The sequence below is a fragment of the Chiroxiphia lanceolata genome, chromosome 4 (assembly GCF_009829145.1).
Source record: "Chiroxiphia lanceolata isolate bChiLan1 chromosome 4, bChiLan1.pri, whole genome shotgun sequence".
NCBI classification, from domain to species: domain Eukaryota; kingdom Metazoa; phylum Chordata; class Aves; order Passeriformes; family Pipridae; genus Chiroxiphia; species Chiroxiphia lanceolata.
Window position 1 is genome coordinate 47,621,089 of NC_045640.1, and position 16,944 is coordinate 47,638,032.

The window sequence follows — 16,944 nt, forward strand, 5'->3', positions numbered from 1 at the left end:
CAGTTATTTCTAGTCCCGAGTCAAAGTCTTACATAGGACTTTTTATCAACTGCCATGTGACTTCCCCTCCTCTGTCTTGGTTGATTATTACTCTAAATACAGCACTTATGCAGAGATATTTCTGATGTTTGAACTGTTATCATTATTTTATCAGTTTGCAGAGCTTCTGGAAAAAAACCCCAACTTTCAGAGTAGAAATTGAGTTATAAAAATAGTACTGTGTTTTTCTCAGAGTAACGCTGAATGGCTATTATAATGTTTATATGATTCTCCAGGAAATGTCAGCATTTCCAAACGAAGAATTGCTGATTTTGAAGAAAATATTCAAGCAGCAGGAGAAAAAGGACAGGGCGAAGTTGATGCTCTTACCTTTTTGATGTGATCTTGTCTTTGGAACATCTTCGTCTGCCACAGCTTCTTCTCAGCTTGCCAAAATTGCCCCTTGTTTATCTCCCTTCTTATACCCTTCCCAGAAAATGCGTGTACTATGAAAAGCGCTGTCAACCTCGGAACACCTCTTCATTGCTTTCACATTTGTCAGCTGCCTACATCCTCAGTCTGTCTCCTGTGTGGTGAAAGGCTGTAGTGGAGACACTTCCTATGGATGCACTATAAAAGCTGGCCTCCTGCAATGTAAAGAAGCTTGTCAAAGCAGGGAAAATTAATCTGGGCATTTCTAACCGTACAACAGATCTGGCTAGAAGACTGCAAGAAGGTAGTGTGCAGGGAGACAGGGTCAGGAAGTGGTGAGATGTAGTACATAAAACACTGCTGTGCTTGTATGCTTCACTTCACACAATTAGTCCATTGACTGAATTGGCAGAAGCTGAACATCACTGAAAGGATTAGTTGTGCTAACATGGTATAAACTTAAATTACATCTCAATGGCTTAGATAAACACACTATTTCATTCCTATAAGCAGCAACATATTCCAGTTTTGGGTAAAGAGCTCTTCAAATGTTAACCTTAAAATATATGTGTGTGTAGACAGCTATCTTCACTAAAATATAGTATGTCTCTCTTCAGGGTACTCTTTCTTTTCTATATAGTTTTCTGGTTTGTAATCTCACCCATCAAAGATGCATCTTTATAAACACTTCAGGACAGTAAGTTAACAGAGCTATTTTGTCCTTTGAACCATCATTCTCCTAATAAAAAATTGAGGCCATGGATTTTCACCCTCTTCACAGGGATTTTACCATCATGACTGGAGGCATCCTGATAACAAGCATTCATTGCTTGCTCTCTGTTGCTGGTTCTGTCTTATTGAATTTTACAGCTTCGGTGGCATTGCCTTACAGTGCCTATACATTTAACTATACAGCTGTTACTGTACTACTATCTCATGGACATGTTTGTGAAAGCAGTCCCAATCCATGTCAGTGCCAAAAAAAGCAGATTACTTTAAGTCAACACTGAAGGTGGTCACGGCTAAGGCATCTCAGCTGCACAGACAAGTACCAGAAAGCCAGGGATGGTAACTCCTCCTAACAACCGTTCTGTTGATTTCACCAGACCGACAGTTTCACACCAACTGAGACAGAGCCTGAGATGAAGAGAAGACAAACTGAAATGTCTGTTTTTTCCAGGAACTGACAAAAACACCTCTGTATTTCACAGCAGTCATCTGCATCAAGTAGTCTCTTTGCAAAAAGAAGCTGTAACGAATATGCAGTGACTGGTCTGACAGCTGAGGAAAAGGACAGTAATTCTAAAAAAGTCTCGTTTTGCAAAAACATCTTCAACCTCAGCTCAACCTGTTAGCCCAGCCAGAGGTCAGCCCGGCTCACAGAGGTGCTTTTCACTTGCTTTCCAGGAGCCTGAGCCCAAAAATTTATCTAAACACTGAAACAGATTCTGTCATCACTGTAAGCACTGTGTAAACAGCTCTGCACAGTGGAGGGTGATGCACCCAATCACAGAGAGAGGAAAAACTTCAGAAAGTTGGTTGGTTTGAAAGTTTGGATGGTATGCACCCATCACTGTTTCTCATCAACATCTGTATTTTTAATGGACTGTAGAGTTACAGGAAATTTATCTCTGCACAGAAATGACAATGTATTTCAAGTCTCAATTTTTGACTCTCAAAAATGACACGAGAATTTGTGCAGAAGAAAGGGACTCAAAATATCTCTGTATATCTGTCTCCCCTCTGAGCTCCACGATTTCCATGCTCTTCAGGTTGAGGACAGAAATTAATGGTAAAAGCATTGGCATAGTGAGTGTTTTTGCATAGACAGTGATCTCTCAGCACATATGGTATGGGTAATGCCAAATAGTTCCACTTTTGCAAGTACTTTCTGCCACAGCTTCTTATTGTAGGTGTAACTCAGACTGGCAACTCCCATTTTAGCTCACAAATCTTTTTGAAATGCCTTTTTTTTTTTTCCCAATAGAGGCAGGAAATGGCAGAAGCTGCGATTAGATTTTGTGTAGGTATTTGAAACATCTTCATTGAATAGCAGCACACGTCACAGGGAGATTTCACTAGAAACATATTAATCTCTGAAATGAGCTGCAGGGAGGAGGAAGCAGATGTTTCACCCAGACTTTAAGTGCCTTACAAAAATAGAGAAAGACATTCTTCAGCCACTTGGCATTTGCCTTGAACTTTTTAATTATAAGGACTGTGCATAGCACTGCAGACAAATTAGTCTGCTTTAAATGTTAGGAACAAGATTTTTGCTCCCTCAGCTCCTTGACAGAAATTCAAGCCACTCAGCAGAATGGAACATGTCACAGGGATTAAAATCTAGTTTCACACAACAATTTAAGGTGCATATGCACTTTATGCAAAAATAAATTATATTTCTCCTTAATGCCAAATCAGGATTTCTCAACTGCTTCTCAGCCCTGTTCATCTGCCCAGGGCTGAATTAAACAAAAGGTTGAATAAAGAAAAAAACCTGTCTGATAAACTGACTGGGTGCACCTTCATAACCTTCCTATATTGTCCCATTAAAAACGCTATCACTGCTCCCTGCTTGGTTGACACTAACACATCCCAAACCAACCACTTAAAATCTTAACATCTAGTTTGCAATTTTCAATCCAAATGAAGGATTGTTAAGAACTAGTGTCCAGAATGAAAATGCTAAATGCCAAATACTTGAAGACGGTAAACAACTTACTGTAAAACTCTTCATTTCCTAATCTTTGATTCCAGAGTAATTTACAACAGAAAATCTTACTTATATTGTCACAGATGCTCTCAAAGAGAAAAGTCTCATTATCTAACCCTGCCCACAGAAAGACAATTATACTGTTCCCCTCTACAATGAACAATTACGGTCTGATCATCTTGCAAATAGGTTATAACATACATCTGTTAGAAGCTGACTTCAAAACAAAACAAGAAACCCTCAAAAGCATTAACATTCCTGGAAATACTATGTCTTCTTGTCAGGGAACTGAGAAGTAGCTGCTTCATTCAAGAAGTAGGTTATGTTCAATATACTGCTATAGGCTTCTTACTCTGAAAGTTACAAAACCAATGCAGAATTCATAATTTTTGCCTTTGTGAGTACTCTGGACCCCACTGCTGCTAATTTAATTGAGTTCCTCTTGCCAAGGTAAAGGAGTAACATTATTTAACAGGACTACCTGCCATGCCACTTCAGCTGAGTTCTGAGGTCCGTGTCTACTTGAGTTGGACCATCTGCTTACACATGGTCTCAATGCTCATGAAGGTGACTTTCCCAAAGACAGTCTGGAACAGAAATCAAGGCACTCTGAAAGCCTTCTGCTGGTATATGCAGTAAACATGCTGGAGTTGTTGCAACTTTTACAGTAGCCATTATTACTATTACAGTAGACATCCAGTAATAATTATTTCTTCTACAGTATCATTACTTCTATTTTAAATAGAGCACTTAAAAGGCATATTGAAGTCCATTTGTCCTGCCAGTGCATACACATTCTGTGTGTGGGTTTTTCAACGTGGATACACAAACAAACCATTGCTTTCCACTCTCCACTGTTAATCAAATTAAAGTAAAAAACCCACACAAGTTAAACAATTAACTTCTAGCTGCATCTGAAAAGAACCAACTTAACACCTACAATTATCTCCACACTCCAATAATACTATTTTTTCTAATAAAAAACCCCATACTTTATGTTACTGCAACAACACTCCCTGAACTGCTTTCTCTCTCCCAGAACAATGTTATCCATGAAAGACTTGGCAGTTTCCACAGATCAATGACCAGCAATTGCAGAGGTCTGTATTAGGAATGTTATTTTTTGTGTAAGATACTCAGATTTCCACTTTACTGCTATAATACGCTACCCCTCTCTGCTAAACACATCCTCAGTACAGCTTTTAGCTGGGGGTACTATAGGGCACTTCCAAAAGCCTTTACAAGACTTCCTGTGAGTTTCCACCACTCTGTGTATCCTTCAGTAGGCCATGGGACAGATGCATGCCTTGTCAAGCTCCTAAGAGAAAATGCAGAGAAGAGATGACAAGCATGCACTGCTGCTTCAGAGATGCTCTGACTCACAAAGATCATCTCCATGCTACCTCAAGACAGAAATTACAATGCTTTTTCTCTGAAGGTCTTTTAGTATTTCCTGATTAAAATAAATAATAGGATAAATTTTGCTTATCCATTTAATTCTGAATTTGGGAAAAAGTACTGTTATTTCACTTTGAAATGTTTACTTATCCTCCCTCAGCAATTTACACAAGCAAAAGAAAACTGACTGCCACCACAGGAACAAGCAGTCATTCCTTTTAAGAATGAAAATGACCACAGTTTCACAAAAGAAACTCAGATCAGCATGAGCAAGACCTGTAAAAATGGAGAGATCTACACCTATGTATGCACACACTGTGAATGCTTGTGGATTTAGACCCATCTCTTCATGACTGTTACTTAAAATATTTTCTTATACAAAGTGCATACTACTATCACTTCATGCCAGGAGCCCTAAGGATTCTGCCAGATGTACATCACAGTACCACAGCCAGACTTCCAATGAAATCTGAAGCCCAGTATATGTGCACTCATGATGGTCATGAATCAGTGAAGATTTAGCACCTATCTAACTAAGCAAGAGAGTTGTTTATCCATTGCTAAAAATGAACTACCATGCATGACTAAGTTGTGTTCAGAAACAGGAAAGCCTAGCTAGGCTGAGCTGCAGGGCGGAAAGCAGTTTGTGTGTGTCACAGTATTTATCTAGGACTGCTTTAGTCCAGGCTATAAAAGCACTCATATGTTTAGCTGCCATCAGTCCAACCCTTTAGCTCCACCTGCACAGTGCAGTGAAAGCCTTCTGCTTTGAGAAAAGCTGTTAGGTGACAAAGTACAGTAACAGTGAATTAAAGTATCTATCCTATCAAAGTCCTTGTAAGGTAAAAGTGGAGTTTTACAATGTCTGAACAATCTAGCCTGGAGATTATATCTTCCTCTCCTTACCAGAAATCCCTGGTACAGTTAGAATGCCCTGTACCAAGCTAGATATGGACTTGAACTTCATTAACTCCAGCAGAATTGGCAGCAGAAGAGGTTTCTTCCCTCCTGAGTCCAGCATGTGGGAACTGAGAAGAGACATCTGGCTCCCACAACTCTAATGTTATATCCTTATGGTAATGCAGAGCCCTACATTTTGAGCTATTTGCACCTGAAATTAAATTTGCTGGGTAGTGTGGTACCAATACAGTGCTTCAAAGAAAATAATTAAGAGTAAGGGTGACAATAGAAAAAACATCTTGGTAGTCAGGGTATTAAGGTTAGGTAGGTTATCTAGGCTGAGCAAGAATTATCAGGATAGGGACTAATTTTACTGTTCAGCTATGGTTTACATTACAGAAGAAAATCAACTTCCTGACTACTAACTAATAATCAGGATGCCAGAAAACAACTGCAGCCTGGTTCATTATTAGACAACTTACCCAAGCTCCACACACAGCTCTAAAATATGCAGCATTAACAGCTCATGTACCAACAAGGTACAACAGGCTCTGCTTATCTGCATTTTCCTATCAGTCTGGTCCGTTGTGATCGACAGGAAGAAGCCAGGCTCCTAACTCAGCCCCCATTTCCTTCCTGCTCCAGGTTAGTGCTTACTGTGAAACAAGACGTGCCACAAAGTCCCGTTTAGTTCATCACCACTGTTTTGATATGTGATTTTTGTTCGAAGACAAACATTTTCTTGATATACCAGGAAAGAGTCACCTAGCAATTCTTTGAAAAGCCCACTCTCTTTCAGTTGTTTCAGTGAAACATTTTTTCTTTTTCTAGCAAAAGTTTCCAAGTATCTTTTTCTTTTTTTTTTTTTTTTTTTTTATTTTGGGCTTACACAATATTTGAATCTCACCAACTTCACCTTCATCATTAAACTAGCCAATTCTTTATTACGGGAACTTGAAAAGATAAATCATAGCAAAGTCTCTGCAGAAAAGGTCTAGGCAGAGAGGAAAAGAAAGGAAGGTTTTCTATGCTTACTAATGTAGGGTCTTCTATCTACTTAAATTCTTCTTCCAAAAAGGAATTGAAAAGAACCCTGAGGACAATCAAAAAGTGAAGAACTATCCTGCAAAATACAGCCATCTACAACTGACCTATTCAGGCCAATTGATTTGAACAGAATGAAGATATTTATCTTTGTATGATACTTTATCACTTATATGGATTTATTTTTAAATAAAATATTTCAATAGGTTGAGAATGCCTACTTTGATTTAACTTAAGAAATCATAGTGCTTCAAGTTTTCACTTCAGGACAGGTTTTGTGGGGTTTTTTGAAGATTGCAGACTGCACACAGGCCCACAGAAAACTGCTTTTGGTCAAATAGTTCAGTGTATCTCCAGCAAGTCCAACACACCCAAGATGCACTCAGCAGAAAATGGAAAAAATATAATGAAAAAAATATAATGAAAACCAGATGTTCCTGATCTCCCCTTTGGTTTTATACATGGTTTTATCTCAGGTATTCTACCTCAAAAATGTACAGTTGACTGGAAATATTAAAAAAAAAGGCAATAACCAAGCACCAATCTGAGTTAATAAGCTGCTTGCCAGCTGAGGAGTCATGCATACATCCATTATTACAAGTCTAAAAATAGCAATCTTTTGAGAAGTTGTTAGAACAGCAAAATGTGGCATGTGGATATAAAAGTAATACGTAGATAAAAGAAAAAGATGGTGAGAATCTATTGCAAACAGATGGTTAAAGAAATAAAGCCATTTCACCCTAGCTTCAAGTAGCAAACATTACCATCATTATCAGTGATGTCAGAACCAACTGCTCTACATGGGGTCTTGCTGCATTCCCTTCAGAATGTCCAGGCTCCCAGGCAGTGGGGTCTACTTCAGAGGAAAGCTACACAGATTCCTGGCAGTCCTTGAACACTCTTTAGGTATTCTTTCTACCCATTTTGTATCACCACCAAATAAGCCTCTGCAGAACAATTATGTTCCTTGCTGTTCAACACTTTGTACAGTGGAAGTCAGGTCCACTTGGGGCCTCAGTGAATCTGTTGTGACAGCAAGGCATCAAATACCAGATGTGGCCCATATCTTCTTCATTCTCCCTAAGAGATGCACAGGTCATTTCAGAGGCTCAGGCAGAACCAGCTTGGCTGCTCTACTGAAACAACATATTAGTGCTGGCAATAAGCCTGGAAACTTTAAATGTGGTACAAACTATGACTTCAGCCCAGAGGAAGAAGGGGAAGAAAATGGTAAATACCTTGAAATTAGAACTCCAGAATTTCATCCAGCCTTCAAAAGTAGGAGCCTAAAACTAAATACTGTGCACATATTGCAGCTACACAGTGAGGTTCCTCAGCTGTTGGTAGATCTGGAATTTCACACCAATCTGTCACACAGGGGCATCTAGAAGGAATTTGAGGAGCAAATGTGAGGCAAATGCCTTGGTTGTGATCTCACAGCATCATTTTGCATATTCTTCTTTTAAGAAGCACATGACCTCAGGATCACTATTTTGATGTGTGCACCATTAGCTGGGTGGAGGCTCTGCTCACTCCTCGACTTGCAGAGGAGATGCCCCATGAAATTCACTCCCTCCAAGCACTTTCTCCTTTATAAGCAGGAAACTGTGCTTTAAGGAGGACAGCTACAGACATAATCCATAGGTTGAAGTTACAGAATGGGCCCTTCCTGTACATTAGCACAGGAAGAAGAGGATTCACAGTTTGAAGGGAACAAGAGGAGCAGCTGAAAAGCAGCTTCCTCAGATCTGAACTGTGTATGGGGGTCCCTCTAGATATGGGTCCCTAGTACCCAGCCAAAGAGGGCAAAAGGAAAGACAACTAACTGTAACAAGTGAGAAGACTTTCTTTTAGACAGACTCCTTTTCCAAAGTAATTCAATCTAAGAGTCTTTTTCTGAGTACACACTGCACTAGAGGCTCATGCAATAGAGCATTTGTTAGCAGCACACTTTATGGCTTGCAAAATGTAAAGTTCAACTGCTCATGCTCCAAAACACTGGCAAAACACAGCCATCCTTCAGCCCAAATCCACACTTTGGCATAACACTGCAAAATGCAGGCTATATTCATTACACAGGTTAGTTCTCAGGCTTGATCCATTTCAGTCTGCAAAGCTGACAAAAAAATTCACAAGATTACCATAAAATTCTTCCACCACACCCACAGAAGACAGCTCAGCTTGAAAAGTTTGAAAACTTTCTACACCAAAAGTGTGTGATTTTGAAGACGCCATCATGCCCATTTCCTGGTGTTATAAACACCTGATCAATCTCAGCTTGAAAACACTGCATCCATCACTGGGAACACTGAGAAAGCTCTCTAAAGGACACACCACTTTTTTCACCAGTGTAGCAATGAGGTAACTAGAAAAGGTTTCTCACAAAACTAAAACACTTCACAGTCAGACTACTTGAAACAAAGGGCTTGCTAAAAGTGCACTGTGTAAAGCAGAGCTTGACTTTGCATTTCATTAAAGAGGGATATGGAAACATGTAAAAAAAAAATAATACCACAAAAAGGATATGAGTGGGATGGTGATTGAATTTTTTTTCCTCTGATAAAGGGATGTTCCCCAAGGAACTAAGGTAATGATGGCATGATACTGAAGGAGGAACATTTGTAGTGGGTAGTACTAGTTCTACTGTAACCAAAACCCACCAAGACACACCTGTGCTGTAGATAAAATACAATGTAGTCAAAGAAATATAACATCAAGAACACCGACAATACAGTTTATTAATTCTTGTCTGATAACATGAGGAAATCACACAGATTACTTCATTAATGACTGATAAATCAAGTGAGAAAGAATTATACAAATTGTAATTTCCTACTGAAAACAAGTCAGCTGTAGTGATGGAAAGCAATCCTTTTCACACCTCTGATTTTATGCCTCCAACGTAGATTTCAAAGACATAGCAGACACAACATGAAAATTATTCTCACAACCTTACAGCTGGATACATTTAGTTACCTTTTGCTACTTTCCCCCGCCCCCAATAAACATGTGCTTTCTCTGTAACTTTTCCCATTTTTTCTGGAATACCATCTCTATCGGGCATCAGGACACTTCGGGCTTGTCTTATTTCCCAAATCACTTGGAAGAAAAGAAATGCAAAGAGTGTCTATATACAACCTAAATGGAAAAATTAAATTATTACCAATGTCATAATGATTTATTGTGGAAGTTTTAGTTTCATTCTAAAAAATAAAATAAAATAAAATTGAGGTTCCTTTCAAGGCATAGAACAATATTAACTGCTGAATGTCAATCTATTTTTCCTAGCACTCATTATTTGTAAAGTATTGTGTTGGTCCAAAACATCAGCACAGTAGTAGTAACTGCTATTAACGAACAATGCGAGTAGACCCTCTGACAAGATGCCATAGCCAGGAGCCATTATTTAGACTAGTCCATGTTCTGTCTTCATTAAAAATTACAATAATAATTTTTTTTTCTCCTTAGTTGATCTATACAATATCAAAATGTCAAATCACTCTGATTAGCTTGACACTGTCATTGAACATCCGAAAGGAGCTTAAAAAAACTCCAACTTGATTTGTGCTTTCATATCATGTGCACAAGGGTCACTAAAGAACAGAAGCACAAACTTTAAAATTCATTATCGAGCCTATGCCATTTAAGCTCAGCAATCAAATTACAAACTTTGTGTATGCAAGAGGGGAGATCGCTTGCCAAGATGACATTTATACTCAAAGTAAACAAGCAGCACAGCCTAGATTTCCTAATGCATGAGGCTGTTTGCAGGCTCTGACTGCTGATGCTCCATGCTCAGACCACAGGCATGCAAAGAAGCAATACGCTTCTGAAAACACATGCTCTAACCTGAAACCTTCATTCTAGAAAACAGAAAGAACTGGGTTAAATTCTAGATTGTGCTAGCCTCAAGCATTCCTCCACTCTCCTCCATTAGCACTGATATACCCTAGCTGGGGCTCACAACTCACTTTGCTATGCTAACAGGATGGAACAATGTGCTTGGAAGGAAGAACTGAGGAGTAAACAAATGGGAGACAAAAGATGAGGACATTTGTGAAACCACTTGGAATCAGCTGTTGCTAAAATTACCTTGCAATGTGAGGAAATTGGCTGTGAGTATGTTCACAGCTATGAAGAGCCACAAAACCTCAACATGGTTTGAAGCGGTTTTGCTGAAGGGAAGAAGCTGTAGCAGCTGGCTTGGATTCTGAAATGTGTTTGGGAAAAAAACACAAACAACAAAACTCCCCACATGTTAAAGATGTACATATCTGCAGAGAACATCTTCTCATGAAGGAGTGATGAGTGGATGGGGTGCCTTACTCAAGTTACTCTCTTATTTTCCCTGTGCAGCCTCTACCAGCAAGGGGCTCTCAGCTTTTGTTCTTCACAAAGGCAGGCTGGGTTAGGAAGCTCTAAACACTCCTCTTTCCACCAAGTATATTTATCTGAGCAAGTCCCAATGGGCCTGAATCCAGCTACAACAAACTTTCTGGACACTTCTGACTGTTATGAAATGGAGTGACTCAGCTGAGCTACATCTGAAAGAGAACATATTTTATTTGTTCATTTGAAGTTAATAAGCCAGGGGAGGAAAAAAAGAAAAGTGTCAGAAAAGACACATCCCCACATATCTTCATCTTATAAAGCTTAGCCCTTCTCTCTGATCTTATGCAGGTGTTGCTATCTGGCTTTCTGTCTCCCCATACACCTTTAACTGCCTGACTCCCTTCCCAGAGCCACAGCTCTGCGCTTCAGACACTCTTAGTCACCTGTCCAGTGATGCAGTTGAATCAAAGGTATCAGTACTTATTTACCAACAGCATTTCCCCACTTATGTTCCCATTGCCATGGTGAGCAGCAATAGAGCCTGAAATATAAGGTCAAAACATAGCCTAGATATCTCCCACAAGCCATATGGAAGAATAATTTTTTGAGGAAATTTCTGGCATGGATTTGCACTTGTTCTCTGACAAAACACACCTCAACTCAGCACTCTAGACTCCTAACTGAGCTCCTGGGACATCAGGGAACAGTAAACATCCCTAAAAAGCTTTATCCCAGATTTCTCTCCAGGAGCTGGAAAGGAACTTCCCAGTTCCTTATAGGTTATCCTCCTGGGTTTCTGTCAGCCTCATTATGTTTCCTTCTATGGTGTGGAAGTCCAAGTTCTCCGCCACATACCTGCACTGCTTTGCCAAGCACCCCAACACCACTTCATAGGAATAGAGAATTATTTTCCATCTTTCAGGAAATGTCTAGCCTATCCTTGCCCAAATGCAATGGTAACATATGACAATATATGTTTGATCTGAATATAATATTTGTGAAGACAAAGCAGACCTCTTCCCCAGCTACTATTCCACTGAAAATCAAATGTCAGTCTGCATGTCTTAGATTACTCAGGGATAATGCAATTAGCATCACAGTACAGTTATGTAAACTCTTAATCAAACATCATGACAGAGTGGAAAAATAGGAGATGTGAAATGAACTCTGGAGAGAGACATGAAGTAAAGGCTATCTGGACTGCACATGGTGAAATTCCTCAGGAAAGATGAAAATTATTGTGGTTAGTACATCATGATTTAGGCCAACTAGGAGGCAGGCTATCCACTTGGTAAAAACCTGGACCAATGCACATGTTCAGCATGAGAGACTGTGTCCTGGAGACAGTTATGAGGACACAAAATATGAAGCAACAAAAAGAGGCAGAAGCATCCCAGCATACAACTGTTCTGTCCTGTCCCAGCAGGAGTCAGACTTCAATCACTAGGACCTACCAGAAAATTGGATTTCAGTGTAAACTGACATTTCTGAGCATTAAATAAGATTATTCAACAGATGAGAACACAAAGTGCAGTATTGACAATAGTGGCAATATATCACAGTGGTGATATTGGAGCCCAGTTTGGCACCCTAGGCTTAGATGAGTTATACACCGGGCAAGATAGAAGCTTTTCACTTCTGTGTTACCTCCTGTATCACCTGAGCCTCATCTGGATCAATTTTAAGACAGCTCTTTTGGGAACTCGAGAAAGCAAAAGCTGCTCCATGTCAGCTTTAGCTTGAGAGACTGGCAAAAATTCAATTCTAACTGCAGACTATGTGGAATCAAATACGTACACTCAGGACTTGATTTTGACATAGGTGTCACATCACAAGAGAGCTGGTTTTCCCTCTGGCAATTGCACCAAACCTTCTCTACTGATAAGTTTTGATGTCCTAGCTGCTTTCTGATCTGAAAAACAACAGTGTAATTTGGAAAGTATTCTCCTCTACCTTGAAACGCAATCTTAAGGAACCTAAGTGAAGGGTTCATTTTAATCTGGATCAGCAGCAAGATGCAACAAAATAAAAAAAAGCACATCAAAATTAAGAAAAGGGCACAGTATGCTGAGCAAAACAAATAAAAATTTAGCCAGAAATAAGTCTAGCTCAAAGGAAACTGCCCTGTGTAATATAAAAAGTATCAGTGAAGGGTTGTGAATAGTTCTTGCCTGATTTTCTCACTCCATATCAAAAACACACTTCAGTGTTTTGTTGCTTCAGTCCTAAAAGATTGTGAAATGCTTTCCTTAAGCTACTACTGACTATACACATCAGTTCAACGAGAAAGACCAAAAGTTTAATAGAAAGTTTCTACCATAAATTTAGGAGCAATTACTCAAAAGTTGTGTCATTCAGCAGGCAAAGATTACACTACAGCCCCGCACATATACGCCCTCTCTTGAAAAAAATGCCACGAAAGTCAAAAAAAAAAAAAGGACACTAAGGAAGAGCAAATGCTCTCTCAGTGCACTGAGGTGACTAGCACAAAGCACATCAGAACCTTTCAAAAACACTACTGTACTTTCTGGGTCACCATATGCAGATTTCAACGTCTTTCCCAGGGCAAAAGTGTCTGTAAACTGGTCAGGAAGATAGTCCTGATCAACTCCTAGATAACAGATATACATATCATTATGATATAAGACTGAAAGGTAGCACATGCAAGCAAAGTCTCCTTCCTGAAGGTGATATGATCCTGTGTAAGTAATTTTCATGTCTGCTTCTTGATATTTCCAACTGTAGCAAAGACAATATTATGCATATATTATGCAAAGGCTGTATTATCCGTTTAGATAAGATGGTGAAAGAAAACAGCAGTGGATATATACTTAAAATGAAATCACTCACTGTGGCTTCTTCTCTTCGCTGACTGTCATAGAAACCCAGTCAAGGAAACTTAACTAGACAATGAACTTAAAGACAACTGGAACTAGAAAATCCAGATTCAACCCTAGCAGTGTAAGAGTTAGCATCATTATTAATATGCTGAATACTACTTCTCAAAAAAATCTCAGTGTGAAATACCAGAATCTTCTAGAAGGTGGGGCTTTTTTCCCTCCCCATTGGGTACATTATCATAGACATTAATTGGAAAAAGACTATTTACTTCAAATACAAAGGGGAAAAAAAGTGCCAAGACTGGAGATGCCCATGACAGTTCCAGTGAGGAAACAAGAAACTAAAGAGGTACAGACCAACATGCAAGCTTTTAACATGCCACTGTAAAGATTAAAGTATCAGTTAGACAGATTTATTCAAGAGTCAGATGATCTTATTACAAATCACCTTAATGGTGGTGCATACTCAGCTGAGAGGAACTGTGGACACAATTTTGACTCTCATTATTTGAATCCGCAGAGTTTTTTTTCATTTTTGTTTTTTTGAAAGACAAAATAAAAGTGAACGCAAAATTCCTATAAGAAGCAGCAGAAAATTCTTGCTGAGCAATCATAAAATACCAGGTTGGAAGGGGACCTCAGAAGAGTTTTGCAGTGGCACTCACAATAGGCAATGCTCACCTCACTGAGTGCCACTCTGCCAGCATGAAATCATGCCCACAAGCTTGTAATTTGACCCAGGGACTACAAAGAAAAATGTAGTTGTCACCTCAGGCTCATGTTCACCTAAATAATAGCCCTAAACGACAAGAAATTGGTACAGCACAGATATCTATTTATCACACCAGGTCTCTGTGATCTGCCTTATCCACACCTTTTCTCTTTTTGTCTTTCCTTGGTAACTCTGGAGAAGAGCTTACCCTTCCCTTGGACTCCTTTTGATAGCAAGAGACATCCAGTTAGCTCTCCCCAGCGGAAGGAAATTCTCATGGACCTAAGGTTCCCTGTAAAAGCAAAGGCTCACCTATTCTCTCTAGTTGTCTGAGCACACTAATAAGACCAGATGAGGATTATAATGGATGTCAGAACTCCCTGATGACTTTCCCCTCACAGCCAATTCTCTCCTTTGATGTTTTACATAAGTTGAAATATTTATGCTAATGTATATATAATGTATATAATTATATGTACCAATATCAAACTCCTATTAAAGATTTTTTAACTCTAGGATGGAACTCCAAAGGAAAACTATAGAAACAGACTTAATCTGCTCTGTGAGTACCAGCAGTGCTGTAAAACAAACATAGCAGTGATTAAGGACCTCAGAGGACCCAACAGCTTTGAAACTCAATCTCATACAACATAAATACAGTCCCATGACTCATCCATCCTCTTTTCTACCTCCTCTAACTGATTACATTTGAATCATGCATATTGAAAAATACATCAAGACAGTATCGTTAGCTGCAATACAACTTGCAGAAGCACAAAATGGCATAAAACATCTAAGCTTTATAATAATGATGCTGTTCTCCGCTGCAGATCACCTGGCATGCACAGCTTGTCTCTCTGAAAAAATAATCCAGTCACTCCCTGATTAAATTACTCCAGGAGTGAAAAAGACATTGAGCAGCCTGCCTGTTTCAGTTGGCTGTATAGTGACTGAGCTCAGTGAATATGGAAATAACTGGAAATTCTAGACCAATATAGAGGAGGAGGAGGAGGAGGAGGAATGTGTGACCCACATAAACAGCATGCTGGAGTTGCCTGAAAGTGAAATCATAGTCTGATATTAAACAAGTGAAAAATCCTTGGTATCAGGAATAGTGATTAGAAAACAAATAAAGATTAGTTCAGGAAAATGCCAGAGGGGGTAGAAAACAGATTACTTCAGTAAAATGCCAGAGGGTTCCAAGAGAGTTGTAAAGCCTTTTTAAATGTACTTTACAGGCTGTCATCCTAGGAAAGAGATGAAACTGAGAATTTTTTAAATCCTAATTCATAACTCTAATCTACCCCTTTGTGTCTCTTTGCTATTGAGGTTTAATATGTGTACAAGATTACTAAGCAGTTGCTAGACAAGTTTCTTTGACTTGGATTCTGAAGCTATGACCTTTTTAGTAGTTCATAGCCAAAAAGATTCTAATCAGAATATAAGAAATGGACAAGTACCTTAGAAAAAAAACCAAAAGCTTTGCCATCAGATGAGCCTGTTTTCACTAACCCAAGCAGACAAACTGCAAAGAAGGTAAGAAAATTACATCCCTGAACTTACTGGAAAAATTCTGTAACTTACCTCCATAAAATCTCTAAAAAAATCTTACATTTTCCTTGGACATGGCTCACTTGCCCACCTGTACTAACCAGTAATAACTAGCACCCCAGAATAAGAGGTGCTTTTGGTGAAATAGAAATACACTGCTTCCCACATACTCCCTGCAGCTGGAGTACAAGGCACATTCAGGAATCCCATGTAGCTCTGTCCCTCCTGTCACATATATCCCTCCTTGGAATTGCTGACGAAAAAGGCATGTTACAGCAACCTTCCTCAGCTTCTTCTACCTGGCTGTCATAGCAAAAGGTAGATCCAGTACCAAGGTTGAAAAACGAAGTCTAAACCACATTGGACAAATGCAAGCATGTGAACTTCTAAACTCTTTTTGCCCCTATCTGAAAACTAGGACTACCAATTCATTATAATACTTTCAAGAGCTTCTGAGATATGCTCTCAAAACATAGTTTTGCATGCATTTTACATTTGCAATGATCTAGTTTCTTAGTGTAGTTAGTTCCTAAGGATTTTAGAGCGAAGCTTTATTTTCGTTTCTCTAATACTAAAAAATTTTCCTTTCATTCCTTTAACATTACATAAGTGCTTTTCATTTCCTGAACAATTTTCAGAGAAAGCTGGGATATTTTTAGAATAGCTTATTGATTCATTATAAATTTATATATGTGGTTCAATTAAACATGAGAAAACTTCACTACTGACTTCTATCTCATAGAAGAGATCATCACCTTACATTATCCTGCAAATTGGAAGATAAGTGACATGTTCTTTAGGCCATTTTCTATCCCTGTAGCTCAAACAAATCTCTACATCAGTTTCTAAGCCAGTAACCATCACTTTCATAATAAGTTCATTAATCAAAAATATCTCTGTTTCAATTTGCTAGGATTTGAGGCAATATTCTGATGTGTTACATATTCCCCTCAGATAATTTTTCTACTTAATAGCAGTCTGATGAGAAAAAAACAGTGCAGGTAGCCTGATTCACATAACACACCTCTGCATATTTTGTTAAT

The 16,944-nt window shown here is 38.9% G+C and overlaps 1 protein-coding gene across 4 annotated transcripts in view; it reads right to left on the bottom strand.

Annotated features, from left to right (window-relative positions):
* The window catches only part of CSGALNACT1 (chondroitin sulfate N-acetylgalactosaminyltransferase 1), a 39,955-nt gene that overhangs the window by 17,048 nt on the left and 5,963 nt on the right, over positions 1-16,944 (bottom strand). For 2 of the 4 annotated variants that reach the window (XM_032686368.1, XM_032686366.1), the window contains exons 3-4: positions 7,705-7,850; positions 370-626 (exon numbers count right to left, since the gene is read on the bottom strand). The gene's annotated coding sequence lies outside the window, so the exon portion shown is untranslated. The remainder of the gene's footprint in view (positions 1-369; positions 627-7,704; positions 7,851-16,944) is intronic. The other 2 variants (XM_032686367.1, XM_032686365.1) reach the window with 1 other exon arrangement.